The 24,759-nt window shown below is 38.8% G+C and overlaps 1 long non-coding RNA gene across 2 annotated transcripts in view; it reads right to left on the bottom strand.

The window, feature by feature from the left end:
* Window positions 1-431: 431 nt before the first annotated feature.
* LOC144381583 (uncharacterized) overlaps window positions 432-24,759 on the bottom strand; it is a 167,225-nt gene continuing 142,897 nt past the window's right edge. For both annotated transcript variants that reach the window (XR_013446994.1, XR_013446995.1), the window contains exon 5: window positions 432-1,160. This is a non-coding gene — a long non-coding RNA (uncharacterized LOC144381583). The remainder of the gene's footprint in view (window positions 1,161-24,759) is intronic.

The raw sequence follows: 24,759 nt of genomic DNA, 5'->3' as shown, positions 1-24,759 counted from the left end.
TTTAACCATGTCTGAAGACAGGTGAAATTGTTGGGTACACCTACTTCTATAAACTGGATTTAGGAAAAGAAAATCACTATTGGGAAATTGTGGAGAAGGAATAATGTAAACTCATAACCTGGTCAAGTCGATTCACACAGACAGCTTTAACACCAGTGCAAACACAATGAATAAATATATTCAACATCAATAAAGCCAAGCTGAAGTTGAAAAGGAACTTGGAAAATCAAAAATCCTGTTGTTTGGGATAAATTTTCTCCAGCGGATTGAAAGCCAGCTTTGGGGGCAGCCCACAAAGAGAACAGATGGCTAGAGATATGACCACTGGCTCACATTGGCTACTTCAGGCCTGCTAGGAAAAACTTAGAAAAGAAAAACCATAATAAGGCTGGGTTTATTATATTTCACTTGTAATTCTTTTATTTTGGTGAGATATTCTTTCCTTTGACTTGACTACACAAGTAACATGTGGTTTTGTTTATCATGTTGTGAAAGGAAAGAAAACTGGAACAGAGGTGCAAAGCACAGAGGGCAGTGGTGTGAGATGCTTTGTTCTACACTGACATGAAATCAAGTCCCCCAAAATACATGAACACCATAAAAACACAGTCTCCATAAAAGAAACATTTTTCTCCTAATATTAAACGGGTCTTTTCCAAGTTGTCTGCAATAAGCCAGTATGATTTTTATAATCACTTTTATACAAAGAACTTTTAAAAATCTTGAATGGGTCTTCCTTCTTTGCTTCTTTAACTTCTCAACAATGTATGCAGACAACACTGCTGAAAAAGCTCTTGATAGTCAACCATGCAAGTCACTGAATTCCTTGATGACAATATCAGTGCTTGAGAGATTCCCAATGGCTGTGGCACTGTGTAGAAGCATCACTTCGATGTCGTCCCCTAAGTGACACAACAGCAGCAATTTGCAATAGCTCTTCTGGATTCAGCTGACTAAGAGCTTGACTGTCACTGACACAGCAGACTAACACTTCCTGCCTGGAAATGCCTGTAAGGCTTGACATTTGGCCATTCAAAGAGAGACTACAAGAGAAGCAAGTGGTCAAAGTAATAGTGAGAACAAGAATAAGACTCCATCACGTTGGTTGTTGTGGTGCTTTCCTTGAAAGAATAATACTTTGCTCTCGAGAGACTTCCAGCCTAAAAATAAAGAACACAAATAGGAACACACGGTCCAGAATAGATAGAAATATTCAGAGACCAAAAAATAAATATAAGTTAACTTTTACTCAATATATTAGGCATATTATCAATAGGATTCCTCAAGACAAGCCGTCTCTCATTCTCATTAGCTCCCAAAGAGTCAAAAGGAGTTTGCTCCCAAAGAGTCAAAAGGAGTCCCAGCCCCATGCCTTTTCCAAATGCAAATTCATTCCAAACTAGGGAGCGCTAGCTGGGCAGAACTGCCTCCCGTGAACCTGTGTGTAAAATGTAAGATTCTGTCGACTTTTACTCTCCTTTTGAATAGCAGAACGATACCCCCTTAGCTTGAATTTTTTTGTTTCACATTACCATTATATATATTCTTCATTTTTTCAGGTTATCAACTTTTTGTGCATGCAGAGTTATATTAGAAGAGTGAATGTATGTCCACTCTTTTAACATGGCTTGAGTGTACTTAGTGGTGAATTCCTGAGCACACAAGTTTTGTGTGAATGAGAATAATGTTTAGTGTCCCAGCTATGCTGCATAAGGTTAAAACATGTTTGATCTGGCAGACACAAGCATTAAGAAGAAGGCAATAATTAGTGCCAGGCCCTGCTTGGAAATGCTATTACTAGCCTATTTTCCTTCCAGTGAGTTATATTGCAACATGCACTGAATTTTGACAATAGGTTATCTCAAGCCTATATGAAATGCAAAACCATTTTTTTCTATAAGAGATTTTTAAATTGCTTAGGAAATGTCTCTGGAAATGGATTGGAAAGACCCTTTTCTAAACTTGCATAAATCCCAATTCTCGAGGAGCTTTCTAACGAGCATTCTGGAGGGCAGCTATATGTTATAGATTCTGAGAGCAGATCCTTGAATAACACTCCTGAAGAGCAGAGGCAATACACACAGACCTTGAGAACAAGAGCAAAAGAGGGAGCTGCTGCTCCCAGTAAGTGTGTCCTAAAGCCATTGAGTTTCCCAGACTCTCTCCCCAAACTAATGCTCACCTAGGGAACTTTAGTTCTACAGGTGTTTCCACTGAAGAGCCTGAGAAACATCATAAGTTGCAAGTGATCAGAAGATCGATACCCCTTAAAGGGCAATGGATAGACTGGGTGAGAACAGTAGGGTATATTTAAACAAAAGGGTCTGAGGGATATGCTCCTTACATCAGTGGAGGACTTTCCAAAAATTGTGTGTGGTCTGTACCATGTTTTCCCAATTTATTAGTGCTGTTCAAATATAACAGTAGAATCAACTCAGTGTGTGTGCTGGAAACTCCAGCCCCTTTTCCAAAAACACCCTCTTGTTGACACCTCAGACACTGTCATTCTAATCAGTCATATTCCAGACAATAAAATGGCAGAGGAAGAGAAAGAAAAAAAAACCTATTGCTCAGAAACCTAACCACTACTAAGCTCAACACCTCCAAATAGGGTTCTTAGAGTTACCACCTCCATCTGAGCTGAACCACCCCAACCTGGGGCTCATCCTGCATGGCTGAGTGAGGACCTTTTCAAATGTCACATCAGAGGACACATCAGTTGTCTTCATTTCTTCACCTCCCTCTCACTCCTCAACTCATTCCCATCTGGCCTTATTAGTCCACACTCACTACTCCACCAAAACAGCTTTTACTAAGGCCACCAAGACCTGAGGTGACCATGTGTCCAGACCTTGTCTTACTAGATTTCTCAGCAGCAGTTGACCCTGGTGACCACTACTTCTCCCTCAAAGCCCTCTCTTTCTTTAGTTGCACTGGCATCACTCCCCTGGTTTTCCTCCCAGCTCTTTGCTGTTCCTCCTCACTCTCCCTTCATAGCTCTTTCCTCTCAGCCTGGCCTTTGTATGTTGGCTTATTCAATAAAAGCTCACTTTTCTTCTCACTGCATATTCCTTCCCTACGACATCTTTTCCACACCCATAGCCAGCACTCTGCACAATTCCAGGAGATGCTATGCCCACCGCAGTCTATGTAACTGGCTCTCCCTCAAGTTGTAAAATGCATGGCTTTGTTAGGTCATAAGGACAGTTCTATCCACTCCTGTGGCTTTGATATCCATCTCTACATTATGGACTGCAAAATGTCTATCTCAGGCCCAGACAACAATGAAAATCAAATCCACATATACGACTGAATACTTGAGATCCACTTGCTCATCTCAAAGGCACTTCAAATACCATGTCCCAAACTGAACCCGTGCTCTTCCTAGACAAATCTTTTAGCATTCCCTACCTTGGTAATGGTGCCAGCATCCATCAGGTTGCCCAACTTAGTGCTTGGGAGGCATTCTTGTCCCCTCCCCCTCTGGCACCATCAACAAATGATCTGTTTCATATTGGTTATCTGTCTCCTTCCACTACGATGTAAGCCCTTTGAATGTTGGAATCTCTCTCACCATCACATCTCCAAAGGTAGAGGGATGCCTATCATATAACATTTGTTGAATGAAATAATAAAGTCCTATTGATTTTATCTATCTCTTAAGTCATCTGCATCAGCACCCAGCACCCTTGCCTAGGTTGCTTCCTCAGGTTTCCCCTCTTTTCTTAGTTATGTCTGTTCATCTTTCAAATCTCAATTCAATGTCATTCCCTCAGGGAACTTCCTCTGATGTCCCAAACTGGGCCAGGGCCCCTTCAAATGCCACCACAGCTCTTTTTACTTGATACTTCTTTCCCTATCTGTTCTCCACAACATTTTTATCTTTTGTCCAACCTTGATCTAAATCATTCTTCCATTTTCTATTCCCTCAAAATTATTTCCTTTCTTAAAAAATATTTTTATTTATTTATTTGAGAGAGAGAGAAAGAGAGAGAGAGCACAAGCAGGGGGAGTGTCAGGCAGAGGGAGAAGCTGGCTCCCCACTGAGCAGGAAGACCCTGGAATCATGACCTGAGCCGAAGGCAGATGCTTAACCAACTGAGCCACCCAGGGTCCTCCCTCAAAATTATTCCTTAATTCATCCAAAAAAAAGTACCAAATCCCAGGTATTGAACTAGGTGCTAAGAATCCCAAGAGAATAAATGCTAATAAGTAGTTCAGAGAAGGAGACAAAGATATGTAAATATATAATACAGTATGCAATATCTACAAAAATAGATCTATATACAAAGAAATTAGAGAGCACAGCAGAAAAAGTGATTAATCCCATCCAGGTGGGGATGGCCAGAAAAGTCTCACTGAGTGGGATTTGCAAGCAGACCTTTCACTCTTACTTCTTCATAGACTATTCCTATATTCAGAGCATTCATGAAAATTGTTTAAGTTTTCAGTGTTTTCTTTTCACCCAGCAACTCTCAAAGTCAACTCTAGACGGTTTGAGTCTAGAAGACTTTGCTATCCACCTCCAAGGCCTCCCCTTTCTGTGGACTCACAACACCCTGAAATGTCTCCATTTTCCTTCATTTCTGCTCACTCTTCCCACCCCATTCTCTCTTTCCTCTTTCTTTAAAAAGTAATCTATTGCACTCACTCCCACTAATGTGTTATAAGTTATATTTTCTTACAATAGGTAAATTTTACAAGAGGCCCTTGAAAGAAATTGCTGGCCTAAGAAATGAGTCTCCATATTTGGGTGGAAGGTCTGCTCCAAACCCTTTAATTTACAACAACAGGCAAGACCTTGTATTCTGCCTGTAAGTAAGGCCAACACTGCCAAAACAAACATGACTTTCCAAGTTTGCTAATTGTGTGTGCTTCTTGGGTTACTTCTTTTTCCAGCATACCTGAGAGCAACTTGAAATGACCATCACACTTGACTTTTGCAAAAGAACATTACCTATTGTGAAAGATATTATATTTCAAGGAAAATCCAACAACACTCAGCTCATCTGTGACATTTGCCTGGACTGCTCTTCCCTACTCTTCGTGCTTGGCCAACTCCTATACTTCATTTAGCCTCTGCTCAAACATCACTTCTTCAAGGAACCCTTTCTCTTCTTCTGACTCTAGCTCTCATGGTAGCCTGTGCTTCCCCTTCCAGAATACTTATACACATGTAATTACTTATTTAAGCTTCACAAAAGATGGGTCTGTCTTGTTTTCAGCTGTATCTCCTGGGCTTAACATAGTCCCTGGTACACAGAAGGTTCTCAAAGCCAGTATTCACTGAATTGAATTGCTCTATCTGTGCCTTCTACATGCTTCTAGTGCTACGACCATCACATTATACTGTAATTTATTTGTTCCCATGTCTGTCTACTTCCCTTCACATTAAATCCCTTCAAAGAAATCATAAATTATTCATTTTTTAATTCCCAGAGCCTAGGACATTGTGGGGCCCTCAATAAATGTGGAAAAGAAGAAAGGAAAGAGGATCAGAGAAAGGCAGGGAGGGAAGGAGGGAAATCTCACTGGTTGACATTTCTACAATTCCAGTAGGGTCTTAATAATATCAAATTTATATGTCTATAGAGAATCACAAAAAACATTGTAAAAGCAGAGAATCAGGCTCTCAGTTTTTGAAGACTCAAAGATTCAGAAAAATTCCAAATTTTTTCCTTTTTAAGATTTATTTATTTATTTGAGAGAGAGAATGGGAGTAGGGGCAGAGGGAGAGGGAGAAAGAGAATCTCAAGCAGACTCAGCACTGAGTGTGGAGCCCGACACGGGACTCGATCTCATGACGCTGAGATCATGACCTGAGCCGAAACCAAGATACGGACACTTAACCAACTGAGTCACCCAGGTGCCCCACAAAAATCCCAAATTTCTTGAGAGTTTATTGAGTGAGCATGTTTGTCAAGACCTATAGCATTCTGATGCCCTCCTTGTGAAAAAAGAAGGAAAACCTAACATTTCTGAGCACCTGCTATGTCCCAGGTGCTTTACATATAGCATAGTTAGTTCAGCAACAGCCTAACTGAATATTCATTGAGTTACTACTAGGTGCCATGCACTTGACCCTGGGGATCAAAGATTTGTTAGTACCCATTTTTAAAATACGACTCCTAGAACTGAACACAATATTACTGTTGTGTTCTGACCAATACAGGCATTTGGGATGCTCTATCTCTATTACTTCAGCCTAGGATTCAACTAGACCATTTTGCAGCTATAGCCTTTGGGATGCCTAACACTGTGCTTATGGTTAATAAACTCTTCTCTAAGACTTTTTAATTTAAACACCCTCAAGTCAGGTTTTCTCCAGTTTGGACTGAGTCAATTGATTTCAAAATCTAAATTGAATATTTTACACTTTTTACTTTACATTGGTTTCACCATCTCTCAAACCTGGTAAAAAATGTTTAATCAAGAATCAAACATATAAGAGTGGCAGCCTAAGACCACAAAATGACCTTCAGCAAGTCTCTTAACTTCTCTGCCAAGGCTACCACGTTGAACAACTTCAGGGACCATTTACCCCACAGCCAAACAGCACCTATACAAACAGCCCCTCCTGGTGTTGTGCAGTGGCCCAGGCTTGGGATCTGCCATTGCTCATCTATAAAATCAATGGGTTGGAACAAAACCTCATTCTGTAATTTGGGGTCACTTACACTTTTGATAAATATTCCTTCTATGCTCTATCCTATTTACTGATAAAATTACTGAATATAAGCAAAATACAGAGGAATATGTGTATATCCCAGGTCTCACTTTGTGTTCTTGAGAGGCTTCTTTAACTAGGTCAACAGTCATCCTTCACTTCCTTTAGAGCACCATAGGTCTTCCAAAGTGTGGAAGACAGCAATTTGCCACTTCCTTGTCACACTGAGGAAAATCCTCATGAACTACAATATATAACAATGTGAAACATATAGTCTGAAAGTCCCTGAAAGAAAAAATGCTGATTGGCAATTCATCTTATCAACCAAGGAAATAAAATAACTAAAAGTTACCTGGCATTGTGATCTATTATGTGCCTTTCTCTTTCAGTTTTGTCTAGGCTAACATCCATAATAGTGAAACATGACTGGTTCATCCCGACAAGGCAGGGAAATGCCATGCAACATAGTGCTGGTAGATGAAACCAATAGTACTATATTTTCTATATTAGGTTACTAATTATATCTCCTGAAAATGGGTAGTAAATTAGGAAATAACTCAATGAAAGGAAATATTATAAGTGTTCTGTTATCTATAAAAGTCAAAAATTAGCATGTGTAAAAGCCCTTCCTGAAATGGGCAAGAGCTTAGTGGGTTCAAAAAACTGAAAGAAACCAGAGTGGTAAGAGCACAGTAGGCAAGGGGAAGAGTGGTGGAAGATAAGCCAAGAGGGACCAGATCATACAGATTTGTTGGCCATGTCAAGGATCTTGGACTTCATCCCAAGTGTGACTAATACTGTTAACCAAAAGTAGAGGAATGGGTTAGTAAATAAGGTTATAGCATCACCACAGACTACCCATCACTGATTTCCAAAGTGTGTTCTAAACACTTATCTGTGGAACAGATGTTTTGTTGTATATTTTTTTAAGTTTCATATTAAAATTAATTTGAAGAAAATGTGTCACAGTCTCATCTTTTATCTTAAAGCAAGATTTCTCAAGAAGATTTCTTCTTTGAGAAATCCTAGATTAAAGGAATTTGTTCACTTTCACAACTTTCCAAACTGATTTGACCTCAGAGATGTTTTATTTTCCCCAAGTAACATCAGTTAAAATCCCAAGAAACTAGCATTTGTGAAACATCTTTTCGTAAATATTGCTATCTAACCATTTTAAAGGATCATATATGGGAAGTCTGTAGAAAAATGAAAAAAATCCCATGATTGCAACTATATAAAAATATGAATGCACATGAAGGTAATTGGCACCTTCTTAGGGGGCACCTGGCTGGCTCAATCGTTAGAGCTTGTGACTCTTGATCTTGGGGTTGTGAGTTCAAGCCCCATGATGGGTGCAGAAATTACTTAAAAATAAAATCTTGAAAGGGGCACCTGGGTGGCCTAGTCGGTTAAACGTCTGCCTCTTGATTTCGGTTCAGGTCATGATCTCAGGGTCTTGGGACCAAGTCCCATATCGGGCTCTGCACTTATCAGGGAGTCTGCTTGGGATTCTCTCTCTCTCCCTCTCCCTCTACCCCTCCCCCCCATGCTTGCTCACTCTCTCTTTCTCTAAAATAATAAATAAATCTTAAAAAATAATAAAATCTTTAAAAAAATCTGTTACTTAGGATGACAGATTTATCAGTAGTTTTATTTCTCTATTAAGTCTTCCTTAATTATGATATTATAGCATTTTTTCAATTAAAAATTATAAAGTAGTAAAAAGTTATGAAAGTCATATTTTTAAAAATGTATTTGAAGTTTTGCCAATTCAATCAATCCATGGGCTGCTTCACAAATTTCACTTCATTAGTGTTTCTAGAGACTATGAAAGCTACATTTTATGATGGAGGAAAAAAAGAGTCATCTTAATACTCGTTCTAATTCCCTTGCTGGCAGGCTGATCTAATTAACATCTCTTAATTGGATGAATTAATTTAAACTAAAACACAGTTTGATTCATACTATGGTTAACTATAGACACCCTTCATGGGATTCATGGAATCCTCTGAATTTACCTTCCAATCCCATTACTACCCATAAAGCCATTTCAAAGAGTATTTCAAACACATAGATCAAAACCTTTTTAAAACTTTGGTGTTGGGGCCAGAAATTAAATCCTGTATTTTCATTCATTTATTCATTCAACAAACATTTACCAAGAGCACTAGACTATGGCTAAGAATATAAAAACTTTAAAAGACAAAATCCTTACCCACAGTGAATTCTCAGCAGGTAATACAGACATGCAAAAAAAAAAAAAAAAAAAAAAAGGCAATAAAGAATAAATAGTCTGATTTTGTTATATATTGGCATACTGTTAATACAAAAAAGAGAGGTCAGTCCTTCCCAGAATCAGGAGAGTGGGTCAGAAAGGCTTCAAAGAGGATGAGATGTATGAGCCACATCTTCAAAAATGAGCATGAGTTTGCCAGGCAAATGAGGTTGGCAAATCTAGGCAGAGAAGAGCCTGTACAAAGCATAGATGTGTGATCCAGCACAAGTATCAGTTGGGACACAGTAACAGGGCAGAGTGAAACCTTCCATAGATCCATCAAATAAGATAAAAATTAAAGTAACAATAGATTTGGATTTTAGATGGCAGCACCCACTATAAAGCAAGAGCTGACTCAGAGAACTAAAAGGAAGTGTTCAAACTGCAGTCAATTGAAGAGTGAATGAAGGTGTCAGGAATCATACTCAGTAGACCCAGTCATCTATGGGGTAACATTTTGACAAATGATAATCTTAATTCATGTAATAAGTTAGTGTTTATGAGGGGATTCTGTAGTGCATATAATGATAACAAAATATACTTTGTAACTCTGGACTTCTGATGTGTAGCACTGACAGAATATAAAGTATAGATAATTCTTATGATTTCAACCAGTTCATCCTTTCACTTCTTTAAAAACAATAGCACCTGATGAAGCAGTCCAGGATGGCAGCACAGGAAGATCCTAACTCCCTTTTCCCACAAACACATCACATCTACGGCTACATATGGATCATGTCCTTCTGAAAAAGATCTGAAAACTAGATGAACTGCTGTCCACAACAAAGGAAAAAAGGACCACCTCCAGATAGGTAGGAGAGACAGAGACATGGTCTTCCAAAAAAAACCATCCCCAGCCTGGTGACACACAATAGAAAGGGATCTCACCAGACAGGTGCTTCTCCAGGAGACACAAGGGCTGGTACCCCACACTGGCACCCACAACTAGAATATGCACCAAACAGATGAGCCCCCAGAACATCTGGCTAGGCAAACCAACAGGGCTGATGTCTAGGAGTCCCAAACTGCTATAGGAAACTGAGATTCCCCTCTTGAAGGGCTCACCCCAAGACTCAGCAGAAAACAGCAGTTTGAAAAGCACCTAGATTATATTAAAGCAAGTTTGTTTGCTGATCTGGGAGCATTGGCTTGAAGGGTGGGGGACAGTTGAGATGCTCCCCAGAGATGGGGGCACTGAAGGTCACAACTGTTGCATTCTCTGCAAGTAGTCACAGTGCTTGCTGAGGCTGAAGAGCATGGACAGTTGCAGCATTCCCCTACTTCTTGGATGAGGCAGGAGAGGACAGTCAGTCACAGTGTTCTCCTGCTCCCTAGCTAAAGTCTCCAAGAATGGGCAGTTGTGACACTCCCTCAACCCCTAGCTGGGCTGATGAGTGTGAACAGTCATGGCATTCTCCCACTCCCAGCCTAAAGCTGCACACATGCACAAACAAAGCACTTTCTCACTGCATTGCTGCTGCCTACATGCATAGTCATTTTCCCACTGCCTTTCTAAAGCCAGTGAACATGTCCCACCCTCTACACTCTCCAGCTGCCTTGCTAAAGTCAGTGGGTGCGTGCAATTCCCACAAAGGTCACTCCTGAATCACCTGGCCCTGGTGGCCAAGAGCACTAGCATTCCAGAGCTCCGTGGGACTGTAACAATTGGAAAGACAGTTCTTGGCAGGCCATCACACCCAAGGCACTGCACAAATAGCAGACTGAAATACAACCCAGTGTTCCTGTGAAAAAGGCCTATTGACTCAGACTATAGCTTCAGCCAGAGGGACAGGCTTCAGGTTTCCCACACATCTAGAGGCTAAGTAGGCACTCCTAGGGAACTTAAGCAGGGAGACAAAATCTTTGCACACCCCTTTGGCCTCACTGCAGCTCAATGAGACTTACCAAAAAAAGGTAAAAAGTTTTAACATTCATAGAGCCCTGATTCTTGCAATTGCCACCCAGGGTACAGATCTCCTGGTCCAGATTTACTGGTCTGAAGGCCGGCAGGAATTGTGATTGCAGCCCCACATGACTATATATATTTGCATACTTTAAAAGTTACTGCCTGAGCGTCTGACTTCCAATCAGCCTGAAAATCAGTGCTAAATGATATTCCTCTCCTTGGATCACTGACAGGTCTTGGCACAACCTCAACAACAGAGGCATATCAAGAATAAATCAGGTTATTAGACAATTACACAATCACAAAGTTCAAGAGACAACCAAGAGCTAGGGAAAGGTTGAATGAGAGGATCATCACCTACATAAGGCCACTCCAAAACTGAGAGAGGTAGCTGTTTAACCTAATACATAGAAACAAACACAGAGAATCAAGCAAAATGAGGAAACAGAGAAATAAGTTCCAAACAAAAGAATTTTAAAAATCTCAGAAAAAGTCCTTAGTGATATAAAGATAAGTAATCTACCTGATAAAGAATTCAAAGTAACAGTCATAAAGATGCTCACTGAATTTGGGAGAATAACGCATAAACACACAGTGAGAACTTCAACAGATAGAAAATATAAGAAAGTATCAAACAGAAGTCACAGAGTTGAAAAACATAATAACTGAACTAAAAAACACACTAGAGGGATCCAATAGCACACTAGGTGAAGTACAAGAATAGTTCAGTGAGCTGGAAGATAAAGTAATGGAACTCACCCAGACATAGTAGCAAAAAGAAAAATGAATTTTAAAAAATGAAGATAACTTAACAAACCTCTAATACAAGATCAAGCAAAATAACATTTGCATTATAGGGGTCACAAAAGGAGAAGAGAGAGAGAAAGTGGCAGAAAACTTATTTGAGAAAATCATGGTTGGAAACTTCCCTAACCTAGAAAGAAAACAGACATCCAGGTTCAGGAAACCCAGAGAGTTCCAAACACAATGAACCCAAAGAGAGCTACAACAAAACACGCTATAAGTAAAATGTCAAAATTTAAAGAATCTTAAAAGCAGCAAGAGAAAAACAAATGGTTACATACAAGGAAAATCCCATAAGGCTATCAGTAGATTTCTCAGCAGAAACTTTGCAAGCCAGAAGGGAGACTTAACATATTCAAAGTCCTGAAAAGATAAAATTTCTAACCAAGAATACTCTACCTGGCAAGATTATTATTCAGATTTGAAAGAGAAAGAAAGAGTTTTTCAGGCAAACAAAAGCTAAAAGGAGTTCATCTCTACTCAACCAGCCATTCAAGAAATATTAAAGGGACTTCTTTAAGCTGAAAAGAAATGGTACTAATTAATAACAAGAAAACATACAAAAGTGAAAATCTCACTAGAAAAGGTAAAAATATAGTGAAAATAGTGGATTAAGCACTTACAAACCTACTAAGAAAGTTAAAAGACAAAAGTAGTAAAATTAACTAAAACTATAATAATTAGATAAAATACATAAAATAAAAAGACGTAAAAAGTGGCATCAAAAACATAAAATGTGGGGAGGGGGAAGTAAAAATGTAGAGTTTTGGAATATATTCAAATTTAAGTTGCTATCAACTTAAACTGTTACGTGCATAGGATGATATATGTGAACTTCACGGTAACCACAAAGCAAGAACTTACAGTAAATGCACAAAATAAAATGAGAAAGGAATCTAAATATAATACATAATAATCATCAAACCAAAGGAAAGAAAGAAAAAGAAAGGAACAAAGGAGAATTACAAAAACACCCAGAAAACAATTAACAAAATGGCAACAAGTACAAACCTATCAATAATTACTTTAAATGTAAATGGACTAAATTCTCCAATCATAAGATACAGAGGGGCTGAATAGATTAAAAAAGCAAGACTCATCTATATGCTGCCTGCAAGAGACTCACTTCAGAAGTAAGGACATATACAGACTGAAAGTGAAAGGATGGAAAAAGATATTCCATGCAAATGGAAACCAAAAGAAAGCTGGTGTAGCTATATTCATATCAGATAAAATAGATTTTAAAACAAAGACTGTAATAAAAGACAAAGAGAGGCACTACATAATGATAAAGAGGTCAATCCAGCAAGAAGATACAAGATTTATAAATATATATGCACCCAACATAGGAACAACAAAATATATAAAGCAAATATTAACAGACCTAAAGGTAGAAATTGACAGTAATGCAATAATAGTTGGGAATTTTAATACCTCACTTACATCAACAAATAGATCATCCAGACAGAAAATCAATACGGGAACATTGGCCCGTTAAATACACACTAGACCAGATGGACTTAACAGATATATACAGAATATTACATCTAAAACCAGTAGTATACATTTTTCTCAAGTGTACATGGAATATTTTCCAGGATCAATTGCCTGTTTGGCCACAAAACAAATCTCAATAAATTCAAGAAGATTCAAATTATATCAAGCATCCTTTCTGACCACAGTGGTATGAAATTAGAAATTAATTACAAGAAGAAAATGGGGAAATTAAAAAAAAACATGGAAATTAAACAATGTGTTACTTAACAACTACTGGGTCATAGAAGAAATCAAAGGAGAAATCAAAAATATCTTAGAGATAAAAGAAAACAAGACAAGGATGCCCACTATCCCCACTTTTATTCAACATACTATTGGAAGTCCTAGCCATAGTGATTAGACAAGAACAAAAAATGAAAATCATACAAGTTGGAAAGGGAGATGTAAAACTGTCACTATTTGCAGATGACATACTATATATAGAAAATGTTAAAATTAATAAAACTAATAAATTCAGTAAAGCTTCAGGATACAACACTAATATACAGGAATCTGTTGTGTTTTTATACACTAATAATAAACTATCAGAAAGAGAAATCAAGAAAACAATCCTAGTTACAATCACATCAGAAAGAATACAATACCTAGGAATAAACTTAACCAAAAAGGTAAAAGACCCACACTCTGAAAATTATAAGATATTGATGAAAGAATTGAAGAAGGCATAAATAAATGAAAAGACATTGTGTTTATGGACTGGATAAATTAATATTGCTAAATGTCCATACTATCCAAAGCAATCTACAGATTCAATGCAATCCTTATGAAAACTCAAATGACATTTTTCACAGACCTAGAACAAATAATCCTAAAATTCGTATGGAACTGAAAAGACCCCAAATAGCCAAAACAATCTTAAGAAAGAACAAAGCCAGAAGTATCACACTTCCTGATTTCAGAGAGCTATAACAATTGATTTCAGAGTTATGGTAATCAAAACAGTATGGTACTGGCACAAAAACAGACACATAGATCAATGGAATAGAATAGAATTGAGAGCTCACAGGGAAATGCACAAAACAGTATGGAGTTTCCTCAAAAAAATTACAAATAGAGCTACCAAATGATCCAGGTATTCCACTACTGGGTATCTACCCAAAGAAACTGAAAACACTAATTTGAAAAAAATGTATGCACTTCTCTGTTCATTGCAGCATTACTTACAATAGCCAAGATAAGGAAACAACCCATGCATCTATCAGTGGATGAATGGATAAAGAAGATGTGGTATATGTATACAATGGAATACTACTCAGTCATAAAAAAGAATGAAATCTTGCCATTTGCAGCAACACGGATGGATCTTAAGGGTATTAGGCTAAGTGAAATAAATCAGATAGAGAAAGATAAATATCAAATGATTTCCCTTATAGGTGAAATCTAAAAAAAAATAAAATAAAATAAAATAAAATAAACCCAGACTCATAGATACACAGAACATATTTATTGGTGGTTGCCAGAGGGGAGGGGAATTGTGGGTGGACAAAATTAGTGAAGGAGATTAAGTACTACTAGCTTCCTGTTATAAAATAAGTAAGTCATGGGGATGTAACGTACAGCATGGAGAACATAATCAGTAATATCAATAATATTGTATTAACTGTGCAAGGTGATAGATGGTAACTAGACTGATTATGGTGACATTTCACAATATATACAAATGTCAAATCACAATGTTGTACACCTAAAATTAATATAATATTGCATGCCAATTATACCTCAATAAATATAAATAAATAAAAATTTAAAAATAGAAAGCCCATAGAGAGGGATTTCAGATTTCATAGAGAGGGATAAATAGGCAGAACACAGAGAATTTCTAGGGAAAAAAAATAGCACTTAATGACAGGTTGTAGATAAATCTTGATATCCTCAAATGAAAAAAGGGGATTTATTAAATCCACTTTGAGTACAAAGACTCCTAAAGTATGTGGCAAGGAAACATTATGTTCTGAGATCTTCCATGAAACAAAGAGAAGAGTGATGTGTGTCCATCATGATGCCATACTGTGAATTGTGCAGCAGTGTTTCTCTAAGGGCTCCAGAACACTTTGCATGTATGTTTACTCTCATATGAAGACAGTGGTCTGTTGCTCACATTCAAACAGAGGTAAAGAGGTGACATTATAAAAGTGCAAGAACTGCAAGAGATCTTAAGCATCATCTATCCAACCTCTTCATTCGGTGGATGATAAAACAGAATCAGAGAGGTTAAGTAAGTTGCCCACAGCTCACATAGTGAGTCAGAGGTGAAAGCAAGACTGCAACCCAAGATCCCCACTTCAGTAGTCTGGTGTGTTTGCTTTCACTGCACCCTCCTGACCTGTCCCAGAGGCCAAAGCAAAATCAGAAATAAAACTAGTAAGTCAGTCAACAGTTGAATCAACAAGACTGTGATCCTTTCACCCCTTAGCATGTCCCTGAGCATGCATTTTATAGTGAGCATGTGGGAGAAGAGGGACACTGTGAATACCTGCTACATGCTTGGCACTTTGCTGGGTGCTATATGCACACTCACAATACATGATGCAAAGTTATTCTCTCATCATTTCATAGTCACTGAGTAAATAAATATTTCCTAGGGAACCATTATGTGCCAAGGACATTTCTAGGCCCTAGAGATCATGCTGAACAAGACAGAGTCTTTTCCTTCATAGAATTACACTGTAGTTGGGAGAGACAAAAAATAAACAAGTCAACTAATGAATACACAAGAGAGTAGTAAATGCTAGACAGAGAAATAAAATGAAGTGATACAATGAAGGGTGACAAGAGGGTAAGTGGGAGAGTGGACACTGCCTCATCTTGTGTGGTCAGGGAAGGCCTTCTCCAGGTCTCCTTCTTACTAACTGCGAAAAAGGACATGCAATTGGGCACCAGGCATGAACCTTCACATGAGAAGGCATGAAGACGGCCTAGAACCTGATGTCTAGGGGTAAAACCAGGTCAGAAGTCAGGCAGGGCATGTGTGAGCATGTGTCTGAAGGCACATGGCTGTCCAAGTATCACCAACGGAAGTAGGAGAAAATGGGCTGAGGGCAGTTCAAAAGAACTTTCTGTAACAGTTTGCTGCTGTTTCCTTTGGTTTTTATTAAGCTGAGCTACTTAATATGCAATGGTTTTCACCCTGTGGCCTTCATTCCTCAAGGCTCTAATAATATTCAATTGACCCCTTCTCTCCACATGACTCCTTTCTTCTTTTAACTGGATGTAACTGTTTCATAACCAATGGGCTGAAGTAAAGGTGATAGGGATGACTACCAAGACCCCCATGCTAATCACAAGAATTTCCTGGACCAAGACAAGTGGGACAGAATGGTAGAAATGCTGCTCCAATGGGCATTCCAATAAGCATAAACAGATTGAACCCAAAGCGAGTGCAATACCATCAGGGCTTCTTAAGGGAAAACAGCAACGAGATGTTGGAATTAATTTGAGGCCTCTGACATTGACAGGGTTGGAAGCAACACAAAGCTCAAAAAGTCAATCTGCTCTGGGAATGTTAAAAGGAAACACTTGTTTGGAACGAATTTTTAAGTGTGAAAAAGAAAGACTATTTTTCGGTGGAATTTGTGAGCAGTGAGTCTGACCACACACTTGGGGCTGAGAGATGTATCACTGAGGCAACCGTGGTCCAGCTCCCAGCAGTTTTCATGCCCAGCACCCAATTGAGAAATTGTGTGCTCTGATTCATGTTTGCAGTGTGCCAAATGACTCCACCGGGAGTGAATCCGACTCTCAAATGCAATCTCGGTCTAATTTCCATTCTTCCTTCTCCTCGCCCCAGCATTCCTTGTTTCTGCATTCCATGGTGATTGTGTACATTTTAAGAACCACACACCTTGAGTTTAACTGTTTCATAAGTCACTTCCTCATTCTCCAGTGGTAAATATAAGTTCACATGGAATGCCACACTTCAGTGACAGGGTTCCAATTGAATCCACTAGACCATACTTCCTGTAACACATCCCCAGACCAGATTAAAGTCAACAGGCTAAAGGACTACATGCCTGAGGCAAGTCTACCCACTGCATGTCTGAGCTAGTTGTGGCATGTTTTATGACATCTCTCCCTATTCTTGGCATCTGGATGGACACTCAGTCTTTTATTTGCCTTGTTGGTGTGGAATTCAGGAACATCTTGAATCACTGGGGAGAAGATTATATGCTATTTTATCTTCCTGGGTAGATTTTCCTACCACTGCACCAAGCACCAACGAGTCCTAAAAAGTGCTCTTCTTGTGTTCATTAAAAACATCCAGTCACCTCCCAAGTTCCATCATCCTACTATACCTGTGACAATCAGGTGACAATAATACAAGCACCTTAAGACACTGAGTTACAAGAGGCAGGCTCCCAAGACTAGGGAAGCAGAAGTACATCTGGGAAACCTCTAGCTGCACAGAGCTAAGGATGCCTTTCCATTCTGAAACCTCCAATTCCTATCCCTTGATTTGCTAATCCAGGAACGTAAAATTCTCCTTTGCTTCTCAGTGAAAGCTCCTAATAATGTATTCTATATGATCATTGCCCTTAGGATGGTTAATTTTCCACTTAAAACCAAGGCAACTTTGCCTTCATAATATTTAAATGTGAAAATTCTTTGCCCTTTGAAGAGATTAGAGACATAAATTTGGAAATGATTTTTCCTAATAATTCTCATTGGGGGGGATGTTTTTTTAATACTTTAGATTGTATTTACAATGTTTAGATTTTAGTATATTCTTTAGATATAAACATGATGTTTCGGGTAATCACTGAAAATTGCCTCAGTTCAACTTTTTTCAAAGTTATAAAGGAAACTTTAAAATTATGAGCTATACAGATGATAAAAATTACATGACATAGCATTATACATACAATATATATAAATATATGAGCAATACCTATAGCCTAAAAGTTTAAAGTTTAAGAGATCATATATTTTAAAATTTTGTGGCTCACCTTGTAATCTAATTTTTTTCTTATTTCAGATTGCCTGGATCAAGGACATGGAATTAAGAACCATGATTTTACATAACTATATATAATATTCTGTAACATATAGGTAGTAAATTGCATGTTTTGTTTTATTAAACATAATGGCATATTGTGCAAGATTAACAGATATATCACCAATCCTCATTATTCACACATTCTGTATTTGCAAATTTCCCTATTTGGTAAAATTTATTTGTAACTCCAAAAGCAATACTCAGAGCCCTTTCATAATCATTTGCAAACATGAGGAGCAGTAAAACTTTTGAAACACCTGATGCACACATTCCCAGCTGGGGTGGAACAAGGCAACACTCTGCCTTCTTGCTTCAGCTCTTATAGTATAAACAAGTGTCCTTTTCACAGTTACTTAGTGTCACGTTTTCCAATTTTTGTGCTTTTTTTTGATAATTTCACTGTTTAAAATGGGCCCAAGCATAGTGTTGAAGTGCTGTCTAGTGTCCCTAAATGCAAGGAGGCTGTGATGTGCCTTACAGAGACATAACTGTATTAGATAAGCTTCACTCAGGCATGAGTTTTGGTGCTATTGGCTGTGAGTTCAATGTTAATGAATCAACTGCATATTAAATAAGGCATCTAAATAGAAACATACAGAAAATAAGGTTATGTATTGATCAGTGACAAAAATGTTGTGACCAGAGGCTGGCAGGAACCAAACCCTATACTTCCCCTAAGAGCAATGGTTCAGTAGCCACTAATCCAGGGTTCACAGTAACACTACAGAACAGAACTCCCATTCCCACTTCAAAAGCACAAGTACCATGACTATGGAGTTCTCGTTCCACAGAGCATAGCTTAGTGCTATTAAAGTGGTTTCTTTAAGACGCTTATCAGATGGTGTTTCCCAAGGGGCAAGGGGCCAGGAGGAAAGAAGTGACCAGCAACCCTGGGGGCCTGAACAGGATTTCTACAGAGGGAAGCCCTCGAAGCCAGAACTGTCATGGGAGGAGGAACCCAGGGCAGCTCCCAAAGGCTGTGTCCCATAAAGAGCCATGTCAGGACTAAGGTGTGCATTCTGTGGCTGGTTATTGCACCTGATTAGGGCAAGATGAGAACGGGGAATCGAAGAGAACCAAGAGGGTCAGAAAGTGAACCAGGCAGAGGCTCAAGGGGAAGACAGGAAGGCAGGGTATGGAGGTACTACTGTATCGGGATTCAGGAGTTTGCTGAGAAGTTAGATATGGGGATTGTGACTTCTGGCCCGGAGGGAGGAAGGTGACAGGGAGTGGACAGTGCTGACAGCTACCTGAGTAACCTCTAAGGGAAGTGGACAAACTTGTCCCCAAGGGTCCTTACAGCACTTTGGGTTTATGAGAGGGTGATTATAAGGAAAAATAGTGCAGTTTGGCAGATCAGCTTTGTTGGTTTTTACTGAAATTCTTGCTTGACATCAGAGTCCTTTAAAGAAAAACAAGTGTCTTTTGGGGACCATAGTTTCACCAGTCTGTAGCAAAATAGTAGTGTTTAGTAATCTAAAATGTCTTTTTACTTTTTCAAGCTGTAACAAAAGGGGATACAAAGTTTAGGGGTTTTTTTAATGTCTGGTTATCTCCAATGATTACAGCCTAGTCTTCTTTTTATTAACTTTCATTATAAAACTTTTCAACCATATACAACAGTAGAGAGAGTCATCTAATAGACTCCCATGTTCCCATCACCCAGCTTCAATAATTCTCAACATTGTAGCCCAGCTTTTTCATCCTTTTATTTGACTAACAGACTTTGCATATACTTTTTCATTCAACAAATAGTTTTGAGCAACTGCCATGTCAAGCACTTTTCAAGTACTAGAGATGCATGAGTGGAAAAAAGAAAATGGGCAAAAAATACTTGCTGTCAAGAAGCTTACATCCGAGTAAGATAAATAATGGCTAATTTTAGGGGCGCCTGGGTGGCTCAGTCGTTAAGCGTCTGCCTTCGGCTCAGGTCATGATCCCAGGGTCCTGGGATCGAGCCCCGCATCGGGCTCCCTGCTCCGTGGGAAGCCTGCTTCTCCCTCCCCCACTCCCCTGCTTGTGTTCCCTCTCTCGCTGTGTCTCTCTCTGTCAAATAAATAAATAAAATCTTTAAAAAAAAAAAAATGGCTAATTTTACTGAAAGCCATGGGACATCACTGTTCTGGACACTTTACTTTAATTATTTCATTTAATCTCACAACAACCCAATGAGGTAGGTACTCTCATTATCCTCTTTTTTACTGATGAGGACAGTGTAATACAGAGAGGTTAGGTAACTTGCCCAAGGTCACACAGCTACCAAATGTAGATGGTGTTCAAACTGATTCCAGAGTCTGTGCTCTTAACCATCACACATTCTGCTTTCCTACATCTCAGTAAATCTTGCCTCCTTCAAAAATCACTTCTCTGCAGAATCCTGGGCTTCTCTAACATAATGAGAATTGTAAGAACAAGGTATATGTTAGCTATATAATCTTTTTTCTCCATTCATATTAACCTCATGGAATCTTTATATTCGAAAAGCTGTGGCAAAAAAATAAATAAATAAAATTTAAAAGCTGTGGCCATTTGTCCTTGGTGGTCCTACTTCTTAAAAGACAAGTCTTTTTGTAGATTCCAAATAAATATTATAGCAAATTAAAATATTTTCCCTTAACTCTCAAAATCCTATATTTTCTCCCTAATATTAAAAATAGCTAACACTTGGACTCTGAAAAACAAACTGAGGGTTCTAGAGGGGAGGGGGGTGGGAGGATGGGTTAGCCTGGTGATGGGTATTGAGGAGGGCACGTTCTGCATGGAGCACTGGGTGTTATGCACAAACAATGAATCATGGAACACTATATCTAAAACTAATGATGTAATGTATGGGGATTAACATAACAATAAAAAAATTTTAAAAATTTAAAAAATAAAATAAAATAAAAATAAAAATAGCTAACACTTGGGGCACCTGCATGGGCCAGTCAGTTAAGCATCCAACTCTTGATTTTGGCTTGGGTCATGATCTTGGGGTCATGAGATCGAGCCCCAGCAGCAGGCTCCTTGGCGAGGAATATGCTGGAGATTCTCTTCCTCTTCCTCTCCCTCTATCTCTCCCCACCCCCAAACCCCCAACCCCGCTCTTGCTCGCTCATGCTCTCTATCCCTCTCTAAAATAAATAAATACATCTTTAAAAAAAATAGCTAACACTTATTGAGCCTTTGCTATCTGCCAGGTTCTGCACTAAGTACTCTAGGTGCCTTCATATAGACTTCATAACAACTCTGTAAGATAAATATTATTATCCCCATGCTATTGATTTAGAAATGAAGGCACAGATTATGTAATCTGTCCCAGTTCACATAGCTACAAAGTGGCAGAACCAGAACTTGACTTTATTCCACATTCTTTCCTACACTAACCCCCACCTCTACCTTAGAGGAATTCTCTACATTATAAAATCCAGAACTCTTTTGATGATTCAGCAGAAATATTTCATATGTATCATATAATAATATTTTTCAAAACAAAGATCTTCAGCTTACCTCTGTCCCACTCTACATGTCAAATTTCATGGAAAAACTTGAGTTAGTTCTCCAAAGAGCCTGGCAATATTCATATTCTGATTAATTATCTCATCCTATTTTATCATTCATGACTGGGGCAAACCAACACATGTGCAGTTTTTATGACTATGTTCTCATATTAAAGGTATCTGAAGAGACAGCAAAGGGACCCAGAACCAGGATAGAAATCACGTACTAAGGAAAACATCCAATAATATAGATCCTATTTCAAGCCATAATGACCAAGTAAGGACTAGTAGAGTGCTTGGCACATAAAAAGTGCCTGCCAATTTTGGTTTAATTAATTAATTTTAAAGTTATATGTGAATAAATCAGACTCTCCTTTTGAAAAGTAGTCTTGAAATCCTATAACAAGCTATTTATGTTCCTGGAAAGGTGGGGTTGTTTAAAATGTTTTAGGGGGTAATAGAAACCTCCCTACCTCCACTCCAGGTAAGGTGCACTACTGGATGTTCTTATACCTCACTGCACATCTTGTAGATCTTAGCATATTGTAAAAATTTGTCTACATGACTTCTGAAGCAAACTATAAGCTCCAAGAAGGTAAAACCTTCTGGATCATGTTCACTGTTGTGCTTGGCATAGTGCCATGGTAATACAAGACAAATCATTTCATTTCACTGAAATGAGTGAATTAATGAATAAAGGAGTGAATAAATGAATGAATGAAATAGGCATCATAGTACTAGACAGGACAATGAGAGCCACCCATCTCATTTTGGCACCATCTTTCCTCAGGCCACAAGGAAGTTCAAGTACTTTCACTCAATCAGGCTTTCCTCAGTCAGGAGGCCCAGCTGTTCTATCATCCTCTCCTTTTTCCTTTTGCTTTCTAGTTTTTGCCTTGAGTTCATCTGTACTGGTCTTAGTGTATCTGTGTTCTCATCTAAACTATGTAAACTTTTCTTTATTAAAAAAAGGCTAAATTAATAAATAAACTCTACATACTCCACATTAACTTATGATGACTACCATGAATCCAAGTTCACCTACTAGAGAATTCTATATGCATAAAGAAATGTTCCAAATCTTTATTTCTGGTCAAAGAACTGCATATTATTTTTACTTTCCCAGAGAATTACCTTTAATGTCATTGAATTTTTCACATATGGTTAGATGATTTTCAGCTGATGATTTGGGAATTACACTGACCCTCAGTTAACCCTTTTCTACCTAAAATTAAATTTTGCAGCTACCCAAAACATTAGGAAATCCAATGTCCCCAAGGGCTTTGCAGTTAAAATCATAACACAAAAGCTTAACATCTATAGAACCCCTCTCTGAATTTCTGGAATTATTTTGTATCATTAATATGAAAAAAAAGAGGGAAGGAAGAGGGAAGGTGATAGAAAGGCATCAGGATCAGGCTTTCCTGACATTTCTCAATATTACTGGCATCTCCTTTTCATTCCTTTCAGTGTAGCCACTGGACCCTGAAGTGCAGGGCAGAGATGGTGTTAGAGAGGACTCCAGGCTGGAGTTGGACCACCCCAGTGAGTGACTCCACTTGGCTTGGGTTCAGGAAGAAACCTCCATCCATGGCCAGGAAATGAAAACTCACCTGACTCAGGTGCTGTAACTCCAGCCATCTCCAGCCGAAACTAGTTTACAGTATTTCTCATCCCTGCTGTTTTACAGAATGCCAGTAACAGGCTCATGAGTAGGGATCCAGGTCCCAACACAAACCTAGGAAGGAGATCATTTGATTCCGGGAATGTCACATAATAGAAAGGGTGATGCGCCCAGAGGCTGAGACACGGGTCCTAATCCCAGTTCTACCACTAACTTGTGTGACAGAAAGTGAGTTCTCTTACCTGTCTGCACTCTGGTTTCTTCACCTATAGAAAAAAGGATACCCAGGGGCGCCTGGGTGGCTCTGTCATTAAGCGTCTGCCTTCGGCTCAGGTCATGATCCCCGGGTCCTGGGATCGAGCCCCACATCAGGCTCCCTACTCCGCGGGAAGCCTGCTTCTCCCTCTCCCACTCCCCCCTGCTTGTGTTCCCTCTCTCGCTGTGACTCTCTCTGTCAAATAAATAAATAAAATCTTTAAAAAAAAAAAAAAGAAAGAAAAAAGGATACCCACCCTGCCAACTTCACCCATATATTGTGAAAACAAATCAACAGATGACTTCATGCTTTGAAAAGTTAAAGCACCTCACAAAAGGTTTCTCTTGTGGGAGCCCCTCCAAGAAGCCCTCTTAGGCAATGAACACCAAGGCTTCCTTCAGCACCACCTCTGTAATCAACCAGGGTGTAGCTGGGAAAGGAAAAAAAAAAAAAACCCACATTAAGTTAATAGCCTCTTCCTCCTCCTCTTCTCCCTAGCAAAAGAAAAATAGTAACAACTACAACTATCACTATTGAGCATTCTATCAAGCATTTGACTTGCTTTGCCTCACTTGATTTCCACAAAACCCCCTTTGGTAAGTATCAATCGCCCCATTTTAAGTATCAGTAAGCATCATTTCATTAATACTGATCATTTTACTGATGACCGATCATTTATCAGTATCAGTAGCCCCATTTTACAAAAGAGACTGAAAAATTATTTTAAACAACTTGCCCTACTAACATATCCTCAGGACTTCCAAACGTCAGGGTTAGGTAGGAAGATATCCCTTCATGTCAGAATTTCAAGCATTGTAGCAAGCTGGTCAGAAAGAGAATTTCTGTTTGAAGATTGGGAGACTCACTTTTCTGAATGATCCTTCAAACTTCCCTTCAGGGAGCACCTAAAGAGTAAGTCAGTTCCAGAGTTCTCACCCAAATCACTCCCAGGTCAGAGAGCCCTGGATTCCAAAATCGAAGTATCCAGCATGATTTAACAAGAAGAGGGGCACATGAGGAAGAGGCATGTGCACAAACAAGCTTTCCTTCCACAACCAGGCATATTTACAAGTGACCACGTAAATTGCGATTTAACGGTCCAGCCTGTGGTATAAAAAGTCAGCAACTTTCACAGTTTTGAAAACTGTGCAAAAAGAGAGACAGGGAGAAGTCTGCTCTTCACACCCACACAGTCTTA

The sequence above is a fragment of the Halichoerus grypus genome, chromosome 4 (assembly GCF_964656455.1).
Source record: "Halichoerus grypus chromosome 4, mHalGry1.hap1.1, whole genome shotgun sequence".
Lineage (NCBI taxonomy): Eukaryota > Metazoa > Chordata > Mammalia > Carnivora > Phocidae > Halichoerus > Halichoerus grypus.
The sequence above is the reverse complement of the archived record's forward strand: the minus strand, read 5'-3'. Positions and strand labels throughout refer to the sequence as shown.